This window comes from Athene noctua, chromosome 9, assembly GCF_965140245.1.
Source record: "Athene noctua chromosome 9, bAthNoc1.hap1.1, whole genome shotgun sequence".
Taxonomy (NCBI): domain Eukaryota; kingdom Metazoa; phylum Chordata; class Aves; order Strigiformes; family Strigidae; genus Athene; species Athene noctua.
In genome coordinates this window covers 27,772,287-27,788,551 of record NC_134045.1, presented here as the reverse complement: position 1 = coordinate 27,788,551, position 16,265 = coordinate 27,772,287, and the positions used below count along the sequence as shown (strand labels likewise).

Below are 16,265 nucleotides of genomic sequence, written 5' to 3'. Positions count from 1 at the left end.
GCATCGAGAGAGGAATTACTGAATAGTAACAGAGCGCCAGCCAGAAACAGGCCACAAAGCAGCAAAGATCACAGGGGGTACGGGGCACAGAGGAAGGAATTCACAGACCTGGCACAAGGAGCCAGACAGAGAGAGAGCGAGGCAAAAATTAAATGGTGAAAAGAGACAGACCGCAGGGCAGAGGGAGGAATTGATAAACAGGGACAGGGCACCCGACAGAGCATGATGGAGAACAGGGAAAAAAAAAATAGCAGCAAGCTACAGGGAAGAGGGAGGAATTAAAGAACAGTGACTGGAAGACAGACAGCGACACACGGAGAGAGAGAAGACAAAAGAGCGATGGGCAACAAGATGGAGCGGGAGGAAATGAAAAACAGCAGAAGGGAGTCAGCCAGAGAGAAAGACACCAAGGAAAAAGGCCAGACAGGCGGTGAGGGACGGAGGTAGGAATGAAAAACGGGGGACAGGGAGCAGGAAAGAGAGAGATGGAGATCGCAGGGAATAGCAGCGGGTGCAGGAAGAAGAAAGGGGCATCAATAGGAACAGGGAGCTGGACAGAGAGGGATGGAGAAAGGCAACAAGAGCGGCAGGGTACAGGGCAGAGAAAGGGAAGACCTACAAGATGGGGACAGGGAGATGCTCCAAGCAAGACGGAAGATACAGGTGAGCAAAAAAAGTTGAGCAGCACCAGAAAGAGAGGAGTCTAGGAGAAAGACAGGGAGGGACCAGGACACACAAGAGGGATGAGAGGGGCCCAAGAGCTCGGGACTTACTGCAGTTCTCCGTGCTGCCAGGAGAATTTGACAGGTCAGACTCTTCCTTCTGTTTGCCTTCTCCCTTCCTCTTCTACAGCTCCAGGTGCCTGGCTGTCCTCCACTTATGAGAAGATGTAGGTGTCTCACAGCTCTTACGAGATGAGGCCTGCTAGACACAGAACCTCATTCAATCACACACTACGTGCAGGAGTAAGACAGAGGAAAGAGAGAGAAACTGAGAAGTGAGGAGCAGAACAGAAGGATCGAGAGAGAAATGGACTGAGGAGTGATGCAAAAGGTACAGAACAAGCAGTCAGAAGTGCAGACAGAAAAAGAAAAGGAAGCAGCAAGACAAGAGAGAGAAAGTGAGAGAGGAAGGGGGAGCAAGGCAGAAGAATAGAAAGAAAACGTATAGAGAAGAAAAAAAAAAATCACAGCATGGGAAAGAGAGGGGCAGGAAGGGACTGGGACATACAAGGGGAGTGACAGGGCCCCGAGGGCCCGGGACTCACCGCGGCTCTCGCTCCCGGCACTGCCGGGAGAACTGGACAGGTCTGATGCTTCTTTCTCCTTCCTTCCTCCTGCCCCTCCTCTTCTTCTGAAACTCCACTCGCCCGGCTGACCTCCCCCTAAAAGAATACGCGGGTGTCTCTCGGCTCTTACAAGACGTGGCTTCCGACACACGCAGCCTCGCTCGCTCGCTCCGCGGCCGTTCCGCGCCTGGGGTGACGCGCGCAGACCCCGGGCGCACGCTGGCGGTCCGGCCCGCTGCGGACTGTGCAGAGGGCTCCTCGCTCACCCGGAGAGGCAGGCGCTCTCCTCCTGCAGGGCGAGGCGGCTGCTGCCCACATGCCCTTGACGTTCTCCTTCCTTCCCTTTCTCCGGCCCCTCCAGCTCCAGCCGCGGCGGCTCCCGCCCCGCTGCCCACGGCCGGGAAGGCTCGGCTCCGCCCGTCCCTTCCGTGGGACGTGAGAAGCGCCAGGCCGGGCAGAGACACCCCACGCCAGCCCGAGCTGGGCGCAGCCGGCGGCATCCCCGGGGCAGGAACGGACACGCGCGGCCCCAGCGCGGCCTCGGGAGGGGGCACGGAGGCGGCAGGGACCCTTATTGCCGCGGACCGGCCCGGCCGCAGCCCCAACACTCACCTCCGCCGCGCATGCGCACTCCCGGGAGACGCCGCGGCCGCGCATGCGCACCCCCGGGCCGGGGGGCACACCGCGTCTCGGGGAGCCGCGGGCAGCCCGCGGGAAACCGCCACAAAACCGCGTCTCGGGCCGCGCCGCGGGGCCGCGCCGGTACCGAGGGCTGTGCCGTGCCGCGCGCGCCCGCCAGCGCCGCAGCTGCGGGGAACCGAGAGCGCAGAAACTGCAGCTCCCGGCGTGCCCCGGGGAGCCAACATGGCCGACCGGAAGCCCCCTGCACGTGACTACGGCTCCCGCCGCGCCGCCCGCGCACCCGGAAGCCCGGCCGAGCGCAGCCCCGCGCGGCTCCGGGCAGCGCCGCCGCCGCCCGGCCCCGACGCGGAGCGGCCTCCGCCCCCGGTCCCGCCGCACCTTTCCCCGCAGCCGCCCGGCCGCGCGGCCCCGCTCCTGCCTCGGCTCGCACCGGCTCCTCCTCCAGCACCGGCCCCGGACAGGGAGGGGGCGCTGCCTGCAGCCTCCCTGCCCGCCCCTGCGGCTCCTCCGGCCCGGCCCACGCTCCCCCCCCCCCCCCGGTAACTATAGCGACCAGCACCGTTAATAAACGCCGGAGATGCCCGTCGCTCCTCCGAGCTCGCGCTCTATGGGCCGCCGGTCCTCCGGTCGCGGGGCCGCCGCCGCGCACGCGCACTCCGGGGGCCGCCCGGCGCAGCCGCACGCCGCAGGTCGCCTCTCCCCGCCGGGGGAACCTTCCCCGGCCAGCGGGAGCAGCCGCTGGGCGAGACCGCTTCGGTGCGCGGGCCGACGGGACCAACGCTGCCAAATCTTATAACCCCCCGGAGAGGGAGGAGCTCCGGCACGGCCGCAGCGCAGGGCAGCGCAGTCTCGCCTTGTGACCCAGAACTCAGCGGGGTGACCGAAGTGTCGGTCAGAGCAGCCTCAGGGCTCTTCGGACGGGTGGAAGGGGGAGGAAAGCCTGTGACAACGCGACACGGGAGCGCAGAGTTGTTTTAAGGACGAAACAGCGTAACTTCGGTCCCTGGGAGACCAGTACAGTAACTATTAAAAGCACACGTATTGTTAGATATTTTTCCTAAACTCACATTTATCCAATTTAGTTTTTCAAATCCTGGTGATAGCAGAAATAGTTTTTTTTTTAAAAAAAAACCCCAGATAAATCCAGGAACATTTCTGCCCGCGTTCAGCCGCTCTTCTGGAGCGTACGCTAGGAGCTGGAGAACCCGAGCAAGCTGTCTGATTATATTTACGGCAGCTCTGGCCCCGACAGCTCCCCCGTCCGTCCCCTTGCCAGGAACTAGCGCCGCGGCGGCTACAGCTCAGCCCAAAGCCAAACCGACACCGACCTCGGCTCTGGAAAGCGCCACCTCATCTCCCCCCGTTTTGCTGATTAGGGATATCAATTCAACTCAGACACCAGAGTGAAAAGAGCAGGCGTATTTTATTAGAAATAGCTAAATAATAACAGAAGAATACAGAAAACACACAGTAAGAAAAGACGGAATAGTGCACTCACACAGACAGGAAAATACAGGGTAACGCATCAAATCCTGACTGCCTGAGAGAGAGGGAACAGCGATTAAAAAAGATCCCTCAGCACCTGCACCCGTTGCCATCACCCAGACCCGCAGGCAGCCCCGGTTACAGCGAGGGTTTGCAGAGCCTTTCCCGGCAAGTGGGAAACCCTACGCGGTGCGTCCACCCGTAGGTGAGGCCTCCAAAGTCGCTGTGAGCGGGTCCACCCTTCTATACCCCAAAATCGGCAAGCCAGAAGAGCTGGCACCTTGGTTTGGAGCGGAAATATCTGGTTTCAATCTCACATTAGATTCCCCCGGAGCCTGGCCAGGGCTCAGGGGAGAAGCTAAGGGAGCTCCTCTGCTTACCCAGGCAGACTAGGTGCAAGGGCTCACGTCAGGCCACAGGGCCAGACTACGGTCTCCACGACCCGGTTATTTTATCCCCACACAAAGAAAGATAAATGTACATTCAAGAGAGCTACGTCTTCCACACCTGTTTCACTAACGATGACATACTGAGTGAGCAGCTTCGGCTCAGGGCCTGTTGTTCAGGCTTCGATACTTCCACTTTTTACATCGGAATAGGTGGTTGGTTATCACTTAGTAAAATACCTGTTAGCACAATGGTTAACAGTTACAAAATACACAGGACTCGTCTACAAGTCAACTCTGGCTTGGCCCTATTGTCCAAGCCTTAGCGCTTCACCCCGAGAGTCCCCTTGCAAGCAGCCAGGACCAACACACGCCGCAAACATTCCAGCGGCTGCCAAAGGTTAAAATCCCACGCGCAGCGCCACGTGGCAGGCAGCGGTTAAAGCCGAGTTGGGCAGAAAAGGAGCTAAATGGGGAACACCCAGTTGGAGAAAGCATCTGACTGAGCACCCCCAGCACTGAACAGATGGGGAAAGGGTGGGCACAAACGCCCTTTTGGGGCAGGGAAGAGGAACGTGCTCCTCCAGAGGCTGAGATCCAGCCGCTTCCTTCCCCGTACAGGTGCGGAAAGAGAAGCACTCAGAGCAGGGGAATCCACCTCCAAAACCCTGCTCCCGACTGCTCTTCCCCCGGCATCCCACGCAGCCTCAAAGGGCGCTGCGGGTGGCTGCAGAGCCCTCCCGCTCCCCACGGCTGGTGCAGCCACATCCAAGTACAGGAAGGAGTTTTGAGAAAACTTCAGGAAGTTGGGTCATCGTCAGGTGGAATGGGAGCAGGTTCTAAAACTGGAGAACTACCAAGAGCCGAGTACTTGCTCACGAGCCAAAGAAAACATCCCCAAAGGGGCAGGGACGCTGGAGGCGACCACAGCCCAGGTGACAGGGAGATCCCCTGCCCAGGAGGGCTTTCTCTCGCCTCTTTGCCGGACCGCTGCCGCTACTCCTCCCGCTCGCTCTTGCCTCGCAGGTCCTTCTGCACGCGGTGGATGTCTCTCCCTTCTTCTCCACGACCAACTGCTGCAAGAGCAGGAGAATGCCATCAGGTCCGAGAGCGACGACGGTCCTGGGTGAGAGCTGGCCACAGCACCACCTGAACACCGGCCGCCCTCACACACCCCTATACCCCCGCCCCCCCGAAAAAAACTCACAGATCGGCTTTTCTTACCCAATCGGTGCTCCGGTGCTGCCACACGTGGAGTCGCGGCCGGCGCTGGAGCTGGGCTCAGAGTCGGGCACTCTGGGCAAACGGAGCTGGGCATGCAAAGCGGCGGCCACAGAGGCTGCGCCCCTGCTTACAGGGGGCTCGAGCCGCTGCCGGGACTGCAAAGTGCCCGGGACTGCAGGGCACGGGCCAGGCCCTGACTTACAGGGCAGCCCCAGTCCCAAAGGCCCACGAGGCCCCTCCTCTCCGCTACAGGGGCACCCTGACCCGCACCCCGCTAACAGGGCCGCCACCCCACACAAGGCGCCAGCCAAGCACTATCGAGAGTGCTGGGCGCTGTCTGCCCTGAAGGCAGGTGAATCGGCAGCAGCGGCCCTTTCCCAAGAGGTTCTGGGGGCTGGGGAAGCAGAACTTCCCGAGGGGGGTTCCTCATCGCTGGGGAGAAGCTGCCGCGTCACTGCGGAGCAGCCGGTTGCAAGGGGCTGGCGGCTGAGGCCCACCACTGCTGCCTGTCACCCTAAATCTCCCCCTGCCCTGCCGTACCCCTGTCCCCTCTCCCTCTATGCTTTAAGCCCCCAGGCCGCCGGGCACCACCAGGTGAGAAAATGGGGTCTGAGGCGGCTCAGGCCGGGGCAGGAGGGAGGAAGGAGGGCCGGGGGCCACAGCACGCTGAGGGAAGGTCCCTCAGGCGGCCGGCTTCCCCGTCGTCCAGGCAGAGGAGCTGGCGCCCGACCGCGCCTTCCTTCCAGGCACCAGCTCCCGGAGAAGACAGAAGGAAGAGGCATCCGTGGCCTGCGGAAGAAACTACGAGGCGAGGGCAAGCGAGAGGAGGAGCGGCACGCTGAAACCGGGGAAAGAGAAAGGGGCTGCGGGCAAAGGGCCCTCCCTGTCACCACGGCTGCTGTGGGACAAGAGCGTCCTGGGCAACTCTGGGAGGGTCTCGAGGACTCTGGGGCAGGTACTTGGCTCAGGGCCGTTCCCTGCGTTTCTAGAGGCTACCGCGGTTCTCGGTGAAGGGGACACAACTGCCGAGCCTTTGCCCTCGAAGGCCGGGGGCCGCAGACGCCCGCTCGCTACCCGCTCCTCCTGCCGAGGGCGGCGGACGGGCACAACCCTGCTTACAGGGCCGTCGGGTCAGAGGGCTCCACGGCTCGTGGCACTCGCCCCGAGTACGGGGCCGGCACGCTGGCAGGTCGCCAGCAGGACAGGCAGCCACCCAGGCCCAGAGAGCGGGCGGGTCGCGCGTCGGCCGTGCTACGACCGCGCGGCTTGGCTCCGTCCTTGGAAAGGAGGGGCCAGCCAGGACTCGCCCTCCGCTCGCGGGCTCAGCGGGGACCGACCCCCTGTTGCTGCACAGAGCCCCTCTTTCCCTCCCGGGAAGTTTAAGCTAAGTACGCTGCAGCGATTTCAACAGGGGCCTAAACAAGAAGCTCCTTCACTCGCTCACTCGCACCGACGCGGACACAGGCAGGCACACGGACACGGACGGGGGGAAAGAAAACTTCCCAGAAGAGAGAGCGAGCTCTGTGCAGCCAATGTCTGGGGAGCCGTCCCCTCCCGCGAGCAAGAGAGCAGAGCCTCGGACCTGCCCCCCCGGACGCACGGAGCCCAGAGGGACTCAACGTGCCACGGGGCTTCGCGGGGGATCAAGGGACAAGTGCCGCGACGCGCCCCGACTCCAGGGGGTCACGCTGGCCAGGCCGCCAGCAGGCAGAAAGCCGCCAGGGCCGGGGAAACAGCCCTCCCCTGCCTACAGGGCGGGCTTGGGGGCCAGAGAGCCCCATTTGCCCCTCGGTGCGGGGACGGTGACGCTCTCTCCTTACAGGGTCGCCCCTCTCTCCGGGCAGCCAAACCGTCGGGGCAAGGGGGCAAAAGGCCAGAGACCCGAGCCCTGCTTACAGGGAGGTCACCCGGCGCAGCGCCGGCCAGGACACCAAAGGTGCCGGCAACGGTGCCGTGGGGAGGCCCCTTTGCCCGGAGCTCCCGCCTCTCCCCCCAGCCCTCTCTTCAGCCCGCCGCTCCTCCTCTCCCTCGCTCTGGCCTCGCAGCTCCTTCACGATGCCTTGTCTTGCTTCTCGAGGAGCTGGTGCTCGGAAGGAAGGCGCAGCCAGGCGCCAGCTCCCCCACCCGGAGGACAGAGCAGAGGCCCCGGCCCCGCTGCCAGGCCCCCCCCCGCGCCCAAGTTACAGGCCGGCCGGCCTGGCTGCGGCTCACCACCACGGCGTGCTTCAGGAGCTCCGCTTCCCGCCCCGGCCGCAGAGACGGCGCCGCTCACCCCCCTCGAAGGGTTGCCACCTGCCCGGCAGCCTGACCACGGGGTGACGTGGCAAAAGGCCAGCAAAAACCCAAAGACCCGAGCCCTGCTTACAGGGGGGTCACCCGGCACAAAGCCGGTCAGGGCACCAAAGGTCCTGGCGACACGCTGGTGCGACCACAGCCCCGGTGACAGGGAGGTCCCTTTGCCCAGAGCGCCCTTCTCCTGCCTCCTCTTGCTGCCCAGACTTCCTCCGCTCTTGGCCTGCAGCGGTACAGGACGGAGACCTCCACGCTGCTCCGCCGCCTGCTGCAAGGGCAGGAGGATGCCGTCAGGTCCGAGAGCGATGCTGGTCCCCGGCGAGAGCTGGCCACAGCACCACCCGAACCCCGGCCGCCCTCCCACCACCCACCCCGCGAAAAAACCTCGCAGATCGGCTTTCCTCACCCAGTCGGTGCTCCAGTGCTTCGTGCAGGGACCGTGACGGGCTCTCATCTGCAATGGGCTCCTGGCAGCATCCGGCGGCTGCTGGCAGCGTCTGTCAGGGCCTGGACCCTCCTCAGCCCCTGAGGTGATGGCGGTCCCTCCTCATGCAGCTCCAGTCCCCCCCACGCGCCCTGACGCAGCTCTGCTGCCCCTCCTAGGTGACGGCACTGGCCCCCCACCCTGCAGCAGCTTTGATCCCCCGCCAAGGTGGCTCCAATCCCTCGGCCCCGAGTCGATCCGGTTCTTGCTGAGGCAGCGCCGACTTGCGCTCCCCTTTTCCTCAGGCGGCCGCTCCGCCCCTCACAGCGGCGCTTTGCCCAGAGCGCGCTTCTCTTTCTTCCGCTTGCTGCCCAGACTTCCTTCGCTGCTCCTCCTGCTAACCCTTGCCTTGCACGGCCTTCCGCATGCGGTGGATGTCTCTCCCTTCTCCACCACCAAGTGCTGCAAGAGCAGGAGGGTGCCGTCAGGCCTGAGAGGGACGACGGTCCCCGGCGAGAGCCTGACACGGCACCACCCGAACCCTGGCCGCCCTCCCACACCACTATTCCTCTATACCCCCACCCCCCCCCCCCCCCCCCCACAAAAAAAAACCTCACAGATCGGCTTTTCTTACCCAATCGGTGCTCCGGTGCTGCCACACGTGGAGTCGCGGCCGGCGCTGGAGCTGGGCTCGGAGTTGGGCACTCTGGGCAAACGGAGCTGGGCATGCAAAACGGCGGCCACAGAGGCTGCGCCCCTGCTTACAGGGGGCTCGAGCCGCTGCCGGGACTGCAGGGCACGGGCCAGGCCCCGACTTACAGGGCAGCCCCGGTCCCAAAGGCCCACGAGGCCCCTCCTCTCCGCTACAGGGGCACCCTGACCCGCACCCCGCTAACAGGGCCGCCACCCCACACAAGGCGCCAGCCAAGCACTATCGAGAGTGCTGGGCGCTGTCTGCCCTGAAGGCAGGTGAATCGGCAGCAGCGGCCCTTTCCCAAGAGGTTCTGGGGGCTGGGGAAGCAGAACTTCCCGAGGGGGGTTCCTCATCGCTTGGGAGAAGCTGCCGCGTCACTGCGGAGCAGCCGGTTGCAAGGGGCTGGTGGCTGAGGCCCACCCGTGCTGCCTGTCCCCCTAAATCTCCCCCTGCCCTGCCGTACCCCTGTCCCCTCTCCCTCTATGCTTTAAGCCCCCAGGCCGCCGGGCACCACCAGGTGAGAAAATGGGGTCTGAGGCGGCTCAGGCCGGGGCAGGGGGCAGGAGGGATGGCCGGGGGCCAGAGCACGCTGAGGGAAGGTCCCTCAGGCGGCCGGCTTCCCCGTCGTCCAGGCAGAGGAGCTGGCGCCCGACCGCGCCGTCCTTCCAGGCACCAGCTCCCGGAGAAGAAAGAAGGAAGAGGCATCCGTGGCCTGCGGAAGAAACTACGAGGCGAGGGCAAGCGAGAGGAGGAGCGGCACGCTGAAACCGGGGAAAGAGAAAGGGGCTGCGGGCAAAGGGCCCTCCCTGTCCCACGGCTGCTGTGGGACAAGAGCATCCTGGGCAACTCTGTGAGGGTCTCGAGGACTCTGGGGCAGGTACTTGGCTCAGGGCCGTTCCCTGCGTTTCTAGAGGCTACCGCGGTTCTCGGTGAAGGGGACACAACTGCCGAGCCTTTGCCCTCGAAGGCCGGGGGCCGCAGACGCCCACTCGCTACCCGCTCCTCCTGCCGAGGGCGGGGGACGGGCACAACCCTGCTTACAGGGCCGTCGGGTCAGAGGGCTCCACGGCTCGTGGCACTCGCCCCGAGTACGGGGCCGGCACGCTGGCAGGTCGCCAGCAGGACAGGCAGCCACCCAGGCCCAGAGAGCGGGCGGGTCGCGCGTCGGCCGTGCTACGACCGCGCGGCTTGGCTCCGTCCTTGGAAAGGAGGGGCCAGCCGGGACTCGCCCTCCGCTCGCGGGCTCAGCGGGGACCGACCCCCTGTTGCTGCACAGAGCCCCTCTTTCCCTCCCGGGAAGTTTAAGCTAAGTACGCTGCAGCGATTTCAACAGGGGCCTAAACAAGAAGCTCCTTCACTCGCTCACTCGCACCGACGCGGACACAGGCAGGCACACGGACACGGACGGGGGCAAAGAAAACTTCCCAGAAGAGAGAGCGAGCTCTGTGCAGCCAATGTCTGGGGAGCCGTCCCCTCCCGCGAGCAAGAGAGCAGAGCCTCGGACCTGCCCCCCCGGACGCACGGAGCCCAGAGGGACTCAACGTGCCACGGGGCTTCGCGGGGGATCAAGGGACAAGTGCCGCGACGCGCCCCGACTCCAGGGGGTCACGCTGGCCAGGCCGCCAGCAGGCAGAAAGCCGCCAGGGCCGGGGAAACAGCCCTCCCCTGCCTACAGGGCGGGCTTGGGGGCCAGAGAGCCCCATTTGCCCCTCGGTGCGGGGACGGTGACGCTCTCTCCTTACAGGGTCGCCCCTCTCTCCGGGCAGCCAAACCGTCGGGGCAAGGGGCAAAAGGCCAGAGACCCGAGCCCTGCTTACAGGGAGGTCACCCGGCGCAGCGCCGGCCAGGACACCAAAGGTGCCGGCAACGGTGCCGTGGGGAGGCCCCTTTGCCCGGAGCTCCCGCCTCTCCCCCCAGCCCTCTCTTCAGCCCGCCGCTCCTCCTCTCCCTCGCTCTGGCCTCGCAGCTCCTTCACGATGCCTTGTCTTGCTTCTCGAGGAGCTGGTGCTCGGAAGGAAGGCGCAGCCAGGCGCCAGCTCCCCCACCCGGAGGACAGAGCAGAGGCCCCGGCCCCGCTGCCAGGCCCCCCCCCGCGCCCAAGTTACAGGCCGGCCGGCCTGGCTGCGGCTCACCACCACGGCGTGCTTCAGGAGCTCCGCTTCCCGCCCCGGCCGCAGAGACGGCGCCGCTCACCCCCCTTAGAGGGTTGCCACCTGCCCGGCAGCCTGACCACGGGGTGACGTGGCAAAAGGCCGGCAAAAACCCAAAGACCCGAGCCCTGCTTACAGGGGGGTCACCCGGCACAAAGCCGGTCAGGGCACCAAAGGTCCTGGCGACACGCTGGTGCGACCACAGCCCCGGTGACAGGGAGGTCCCTTTGCCCAGAGCGCCCTTCTCCTGCCTCCTCTTGCTGCCCAGACTTCCTCCGCTCTTGGCCTGCAGCGGTACAGGACGGAGACCTCCACGCTGCTCCGCCGCCTGCTGCAAGGGCAGGAGGATGCCGTCAGGTCCGAGAGCGATGCTGGTCCCCGGCGAGAGCTGGCCACAGCACCACCCGAACCCCGGCCGCCCTCCCACCACCACCACCATCCCCCCTCCCTGCGAAAAAAACTCACAGATTGGCTTCTTACCCAGTCCGTGCTCCAGCACTTCCTGCAGGGATGTCTACGACGGGCGCTTTTCTCCTCCGGGCTCCTGGCCGCGTTCAGCGAGGCTTGGACCCTCCACCGCCCCTGAGGCGATGGCCGTCCCTCCTCAGGCAGCTCCAGTCCCCTCTCACCGGTCCTGAGGAAGCTCCGCTCCCCCACCCCCCGCCGTTGACGACACTCCCCCCCCCAGGTGATGACACCACCCCACTTCCCCCCACCAGGCGACGACACTGCTCCCCCCCCACACACAGACACAGAGGCGACGACACTGCCCCCCCCCCCCCGCCGCTGAGGTGACGACACTGCTCCCCCCCCCCTCCCCCGCCGAGGCGACGACACTGCTCCCCCCCCCTCCCCCGCCGAGGCGACGACACTGCTCCCCCCCCCCTCCCCCGCCGAGGCGACGACACTGCTCCCCCCCCCTCCCCCGCCGAGGCGACGACACTGCTCCCCCCCCCCTCCCCCGCCGAGGCGACGACACTGCTCCCCCCCCCCTCCCCCGCCGAGGCGACGACACTGCTCCCCCCCCCCGCCGAGGCGACGACACCGACCCCCTCCCCAAGGCGGCTCCCGTCCCGTCCCCCCCCCTGTTCCCAAGTCGATCCGGTACTTCCCCAGGCAGGTTCGACTCCTGCTCGCCCCTTCCCCGGGCAGGTCCCCCTCAGGCGACCGCTCCGCCCCTCACAGCGGCGCTTTGTTCAGAGCGCCCTTCTCTTTCCTCTTGCTGCCCAGACTTCCTCCGCTGCTCCTCCCGCTCGCTCTTGCCTCGCAGGTCCTTCCACACGCAGTGGACATCTCTCCCTTCTCCGCCACCAGCTGCTGCAAGGGCAGTAGTGTGCCGTCAGGTCTGAGAAGGACGCCGGTCCCCGGCGAGAAGTGCCCACAGCACCACCCGAACCCCGGCCGCCCTCCAACCCCCCCTTCCCCCCCGAAAAAAAACTCACAGATCGGCTTTTCTCACCAGAGTCGATGCTCCAGCACTTCCTGCAGGGACGACTGCGCCGGGCACTCGTCTGCTCCAGGCACCTTGCCGCGCCTGGCGGGTCCAGGACTCTCCTGAGCCCCTCAGACAACGGCGCTCGCCCCCCCACAGACGACTCGGGTCCACCCCCGCCCGCCCCGAGCCGAGCCGAGCCGATGAGGTCCCCGCCGAGGCGGCGAGGATCGCCGAGCAGCCTTTTCCGGGGGCGCCGCTCCCGCTCCTCTCAGGCGGCCGCGCGGCGCCTCACTGCTGCGCGCGCCGTTCCCGCCCTTCGCCTCAGGCGGCCGCGCGGCGCCTCACTGCTGCGCGCGCCGTTCCCGCCCTTCGCCTCAGGCGAAAGCTCCGCCCCTCACGTCGGCGCGCGCCGTTCCCGCCCTGGTCCCGCCCCCTCGCCCTCCCCGGCGCGGCGGCCGCCCGCCCGCACCCTTCACTTCCTCACTCCGCGGGGCTCGGACCCGCAGGCACCGAGGGCGAACGGGAGAAACCGGTCCCTCCCGTAAAGCAAAACGGTGAAGGGACTCGGCTCCTCACCCTAAGAAAAGCTGCCAAGCTCGGGGTCGGTCCCCATCCATCAACTCGAGTGTCCTCATTGTCCTCTCCGCGTGGGGGGTGTGCCGAAAGCGGAGGGACGCAGGCTGCCAGAGGCAGGCAGGGAGGAGGGAGGCAGGTAGGGAGGAGGGAGGCAGGCAGGCAGGCAGGCAGGGAGGGAGGCAGGCAGGCAGGCAGGCAGGCAGGGAGGCAGGCAGGCAGGGAGGCAGGCAGGGAGGGAGGCAGGCAGGAAGGGAGGCAGGCAGGGAGGGAGGCAGGCAGGCAGGCAGGGAGGCAGGCAGGGAGGGAGGCAGGCAGGAAGGGAGGCAGGCAGGGAGGCAGGCAGGCAGGGAGGCTGCTGGAGGGAGGGAGAGTTGGGGTAAGTGAAGGGCAGGAAAAAGTAGAAGCCAAAATGTGGTGGAATGAACAAAATGACTGGCAGGCTGCAGGAAAGTGGAGGCCTAGACGCCACAGGGCAAATTTCTGCCAGGAAAGCGGAGATGCCGGAAGGAGGTGCACGCTCTGATGGGCATTAGTGTTTGAAAAGGGCTGGATAGCCAAAAAGGGATGAGAGGCCCTGGTGGAATTAGAGACGGTGAAATCACTTAGAAAAGGAAGGGGGGGGATCTACAGGCATATGTTGGAAGCAAAACAGGATCACAGAGCAAGACAGAGGAAGAGAGGTAATGATGGGTCGAGACTAGAAAGACAGAGAGAAATCACCTGTGGGGGGAAAGGAAGGTGGGAAGGAGGGAGAGCAAGGGACGGTCAAGAAGACAGAGGGATTGAAGGCATGAGAGAGCAAGAGATTGAGAAAGGGAGAGGGATCGGGACGGGCTACAAGCTGAAAGGGAAAGGCCAACGGAGCAGAAGGGAAGGGCACGGGAGCTGGGCACGAGTTTGTACTAGGAAAGTGAGATGGTGCGGCGGGCGGAGGAAGCAAGCAGCCGATTCAATGTGAATGATAGAGCAAGTTTCAACTTTATTGAAAGAAATCACCCCTTATATAAGCACTCTACAATAATCATGCACACTACTCACAAATCTATTGGATACATGTGAAAAGCTACATTATAATATCCCAGCCCCCTGTGGCATCTCAGACATGTCACAACATCTTCCCTCTTCTGGCCTGCCTCCTTTCCCAAGGTTGTTTTTACCATCAAGGCCATTGTGTACCTCAGTTTCTCTCTTTGTTAACATAACAGTCTGTTGTTTGGCATAACTGTACCCTGGGTTTTTTCCTTTGTTTACCTCAGATGGCTGCAATCAGCTTCTGCAGGGACCCATGGCCTTGCTCTCTGCAAGCCGTTCTCCAACAATTCCCCCTTTTTCTTTTTGTGCAAGCTGCACAAGCATAAATTTACTAATATTTGTCATTATACAACTATATGCTATTTTAATAATTACTACAATCAATAGTACTATTCCTAATCACCGCAATCCTTCTTGTAACAGACCTTGTAGCCATAGGGACAGACCAAAAACAGATTGTAACCATTTGTCTCAAGGATTGACAACCACTTGTGGTTTTTGTAAACGTTGCTTCATCCATTGTAATTGGTTTTGCATTAATTGACTGTGGTCGGATAGATTAAAACAACACATCCCATCAAAATCTTTACATCCATGCCCCTGGGCAAGCAAAAGAAAGTGTATGGCAGCTCGACTCTGTAATACAGCACACCTTAAACTGTCGAAGGTACCTTATCGAGTACAGAGCATCCCACATACTATTGAAGAGCAATCACATGAAAGCAAACAAACTATGATTGGTTCTATACTACTGTCCACAAGCCTTCACACCCTCTATGGTTGGTCCCGTTATGGTGTTCACACGTAGTTCTTCTGTTAGGCAAACATTTTATTTCCCACAGTCCGGCATCCTTATTTCTTTGCTACTCACGCAGTTTCTCATCCTCTTGGCCTTGCCGGTGTTCTTCCCAACAGCTACAGCCTGATGACAGTGATGCCACTCAGTCTGGATCACTCATAACATGTCCGTTGTTTCCCAGGCATTCCACAAATCCCCCTTTTTGTTTTTGAGTGATCCAGACCCCTTTTATTGTTCAGTCCATCGTTCTCATAAAACACTTCCACACACAGGTTAATATCATTAAAAGGATTACAATGACAATTTAAACTGTTATTCCATGTAAAAACAAAACATTTTTTAACCATCTAATAATTGGTAACCTTTTAGTCAAATCATTATTAAACCCTCTTCCTTCTTCAAGATGTAAATTCTTTGTATAAACATCACTACAAAACCTAGTGCTATTCACCGGTACTGCTGAAGGAGTCACATCTTGCCATCTCAGCCAGATTGTCTGATTTTACCAACCATAATGACCAGTACAAATGGCATACCAAACAGGTCTGAGATGGGTCGGCAGCAGTTGCTAAGCCCAGGCAAAATGCCTACTGTCCTGATTGATCTTTCCCTGCCACCTTGGCACAACTCTGCAGTTTCTTATCTATCTTACGAGGCCTGTTCTTCATCAAAGCTTAGCTGTTTGTCAGAAGTTGTGTGAGGCCGATGCCTTCCAGCCCTCCCCTTTCTTTGTTTTGCTGTGGCACCTGCAAGACTTGTTTGAGAGCTGTATCAATTAAGGGTTAGACAAACTTCAAAACACAGCATACTTAGAATAGTTCTAATTAAAAAGAGAAGACTAATTTTACTATCCATATTTAAGGGATATGACTAAATAGTACAAAAATAAACAGTAAGGAAAATACGGTACTAACATTCAGATCCGCAATTGCTAGGGAACCCTGGATACAGCGAGAATTTAGAGTGCCCTTCCTCACAAACTGGAAACCCTACGTGATGCGTCCATCCGTAGGTGAGGCATCCAAAGTCGCTGCAAGCAGGTCCAGCCTTTAAAGTAACAGGCCAAAATAACCGGCAACTTTCTTTGAGCGGAAACATCTGATTTCATCCTCCTGTTGGGTTCCACCTGGAGCTTGGCCATTACTCCAGGGGGAAAACCAAGGGAGTTTCTAAATAAGGTTAAATACTTGAGCTCTCAACTCTTAATATTACTAAACAAAGAAAGTGGAATACATACATTCTTACAGTATCTTATCCTTATTAATAACTATATTTTATCTAAACTACATTTTGCACAAGTGACTAGTAAGCCTATGTATTTCATTAAGGAGTTACAATTACTGTTAGCATTTTCTCTTAAAAGAATTGGCAACTGTAGTGTAGTTTGTCCTGTTGCAGTAGCAAACATTACTCAGACATTCTGCTTAAAACATCAGTCGAAGAGACCGCAAACTGTCGGCACAGGGGCACTCACAGCACCCACAGCTGGATCCTGAGTGCTGGCTGCCTCTCACCCTCAGCTGTGGTTGCACACACCTTGCTGGTGACCATTGGAGATGAGACCTGTGGAGACACAAGCACAACCTCTTCCTCAGGTTATTAAAGAAAATGGTCCTTCCCAGTTACCCCTTTCTAGGTTTTTGTTAACACTTGAGCTTTGCTCTGGACTTCTTGTTGATCTGGTATCTGTGATGAAAAATGACACAATACTGGTGACACCTGTAACACAGGGGAGATGTTTAAAAGGTTTGAAGAGATGGAGTCTTTCTGGTATTCAGGGCAAGTTGCAGTGATGTTTTTAGCTGGATGCCTTGATAAAGAAAACTGGTTTTGTGTTG

General features: G+C 61.2%; 1 long non-coding RNA gene across 1 annotated transcript; it reads right to left on the bottom strand.

Annotated features, from left to right (window-relative positions):
- Window positions 1-551: 551 nt before the first annotated feature.
- Window positions 552-2,552, bottom strand: LOC141963786 (uncharacterized). The gene is made up of 3 exons (XR_012634204.1): window positions 2,490-2,552; window positions 1,268-1,384; window positions 552-921 (listed from the first exon to the last, which is right to left on the bottom strand). It is a non-coding gene; the product is annotated as an uncharacterized LOC141963786 (long non-coding RNA).
- Between the last annotated feature and the right edge of the window lie 13,713 nt (window positions 2,553-16,265).